The sequence below is a fragment of the Suricata suricatta genome, chromosome 4 (genome assembly GCF_006229205.1).
Source record: "Suricata suricatta isolate VVHF042 chromosome 4, meerkat_22Aug2017_6uvM2_HiC, whole genome shotgun sequence".
NCBI classification, from domain to species: Eukaryota; Metazoa; Chordata; class Mammalia; order Carnivora; family Herpestidae; genus Suricata; species Suricata suricatta.
Window position 1 is genome coordinate 1,139,635 of NC_043703.1, and position 3,110 is coordinate 1,142,744.

Genomic DNA, 3,110 nt, shown 5'->3' on the forward strand with positions numbered 1-3,110 from the left:
GGCCTGAGCCTGCGAGTCTGCCAGCGGCCTCCCGGCGCCCCCCGCAAGCACCTGCAGGCAGAGAACTCCAGACGGGTTCCACTTACGTTCAGAAAACAGACCGTGTGCGCCTCAGGGACTTCATCCCCAAATCATCCACAACTTCCCCCAAGTCCTAACCCCCCCCCCGTTCTCACGGCCCAAGCAGAGATCTCTGGGAGAAGGGTGTCCCAACTGAGCAGGAGTCCCAGGAGCACGAACATTCACTTACAGACTGTATAGACTACTACGTTACCCTCATTAACACAAGTGGATGCTTTAGAAGGACGGCGTAAGGATGAAATTTAATATTTTAAACCAATCTTAAATGTATCAAGTCTTCACCGTACTAAAATACGGTAAAAATAGTGACTTCAGTGAGTCCCACCTTGAATACGCTTCCTTATTTACGAAATTCCATTTACCACTCGGGAGGCAACCATTAGACAAGATATTCGCACCCAGCTAGTTGTGACTCTTGGGTTTAATTTCTGGCACGCCCGCCCCTCACAGGCCCCGGGCCAGCCGCGCTGTGCCGCGGGCCGCGCCTCCGAGTTGCATCGCACGTCTCGCAATCCCATCGACCAATCTGGCCTGTTTTTGTTAAAATTTGGGCAGCAAACTTCTATACGCCAAAATAACAGGTGTTCTCCAGGCTAATTAGAAGGTGTTGAATTTTAATGATTTTTATGAATAAATCCAATCTACTAAAACCTTTTGTGATATTCTAGAACAAGTTTAAAAACTATTTCCAAGTTTTTTAAGTGTTAAGTTAGACTTAAAAAAAAAAAGTGACGCGCACTGTTCCCAGCGACAAAGCCCCACAACAACAACATAACATTTCTGAACATTTTCCAAGTGTTTTCTCCACAGACGTGTTTCTTCTGAAACGCAGAGCGCCATCAGCGAGGCCCTCCCTCGCAGGGCTGAGCGGCGCCCACACCGTCGGCCCGGGCGCCCCCGTCTTGCACAGACTTGGAACACGTCCTCATCGCGACATCTCTTTACGTGAGGTGACGGGCAAACTCCGGCACGGCCGGAGACGCTTCAGGCTCGCTCCCCGTGTCCCTACAAGACGCTGGAACAGACGCCGTGGGTCCCCTCCCACGCGGGATGCGGTGGGTCGCAGAGACGTGATTCCTGGCCCAGCAGTGAGTGCAGCCTAGACCCCGTGCGGGGACCCCGGATGCCCCGTAGGCAGGAGCACGGCTGGGGCGGAGTGAGTTCGGCACCCCCATCCCCGCCTGGGGGGGTCCTTCCCCAGGGGTCGGGGGGCAGTGGACCAGCACAGCCGAGAGGCCCCCGCAGACACACGGCAACCTCGGCCGCCGGAGACGGGGGAGGCGGGGAGCCGAGGGGACCCCGCACGGGGCGGCAGGCACACGGGGCCGTGGTGTCAGGCAGGAAAGCAGAGAAACCCAAGGCGCTGCAGGCACCCTGGGCAAACGGGAGGCACTCCCCGAGGGGCAGGGGCGGGTGCAGGGCGACACCTGAGGACGAGACGCGGAAGGGAGATGAACCCACGGCCACTTTTGACCCCAAGGAAGAGAAAGCCCTGACCAGCCTGCGGTCATCTGGAGCCTCTGGTGGCCTGAGTCTAACTCGACGGGCCCCGGACCCCCGTGCCGCTCAACCACAGGACACGCTGACGCGTCCCACTGCCCCTGTGGCCGGAGACGCCCGCGCTGCTGCGCGTGTCACCTGCTCCCGCCTGGCCGCGGGTCACGAGCACCGGAGGACCTCTAGGGCACACGTCGGGACGGTCAGTGCGCGTCGACAGTGACAGGGCCCCGCGACCCCCGTGTTAATTCACACATCGGGGGTTCCACAGTCACCTTCTAGTCTCTGCGGTTCTGACACACAAGCGGACTCCGGCAGTCAATTAAAAAAAGACAAGCTCCATCAGAAACCAAGGAAATGCGCTCGGCCAACATGAAGTGGTCAGCGCCCGGCTGGCCCGCTCGGCGGCGCGCCCGGCTCTTCATCGCGCGGGTCGCGGGTCTGGGTCCCGGTTACGCGCAGAGCTTCCGTTAAAAAATAAAGATTAGGAAAAAAAAGGAAATAGCCAAGAGAACCAAACCTGGAGAGAGGACTCAGATCCTGGAGTCTCTGAGAGAAACCTTCGGACAACTAAACACGTGTGCCTGGCAACCTGGAAACAAGGAGGCCAACATGCGTGAAGAGACCAGACAGACACGCGGCCCAGAACACAGCGTCAGAGACACCGCCTGTCTGCCACCCGTCTGCCGTCTGTCTGCTGTCTGCTGTCCGTCTGCCGTCTGTCTGCCGTCTGTCTGCCATCTGTCTGCCATCTGTCTTCGGGCCATCTGCGGGCTGTCTGCCGTCTGCCTGCCATCTGCTCTCTGTCTGCGGGCTGTCTGCTGTCTGCCGTCCGTCTGTCTGCTGTCTGCCGTCCGTCTGCTGTCTGTGTGCCGTCTGTCTACGGGCTGTCTGCCATCTGTCTTTGGGCTGTCTGCCATCTGTCCGCTGTCTGCTGTCTGCCGTCCGTCTGCTGTCTGTCTGCTGTCTGTCTGCCGTCTGTCTGCTGTCTGTCTGCCATCTGTCTGCCGTCTGTCTGCCATCTGTCTTCGGGCTGCCTGCGGGCTGTCTGCCATCTGTCTGCTGTCCGCCATCCGTCTGCTGTCTGTCTGCTGTCTGCCATCTGCTGTCTGTCTGCCGTCTGTCTGCCGTCCGTCTGCTGTCTGTCTGCCATCTGTCTGCTGTCTGCCGTCTACTGTCTGTCTGCGGGCTGTCTGCTGTCCATCTGCTGTCTGCTGTCTGCCGTCTGTCTGCCATCTGTCTGCTGCTGTCTGTCCGCCATCCGTCTGCTGTCTGCCGTCTGTCTGCCATCTGTCTGCTGCTGTCTGTCCACCGTCCGTCTGCTGTCTGCTGTCTGCCGTCCGTCTGCCGTCCGTCTGCCGTCTGTCTGCTGTCCGCCGTCCGTCTGTGGGTTGGGAGCGGTAGGGCAGGCGATCGCTGAACTCGGGGACGTGGCAGCAACTACCCAAACTGCAGCAGAAGGAAAGCGCATCGGGGAAGATGTGTTGCCACCTGAGGGCAACATTCTCAGCCGGCACGTGTGCACCTGCAGC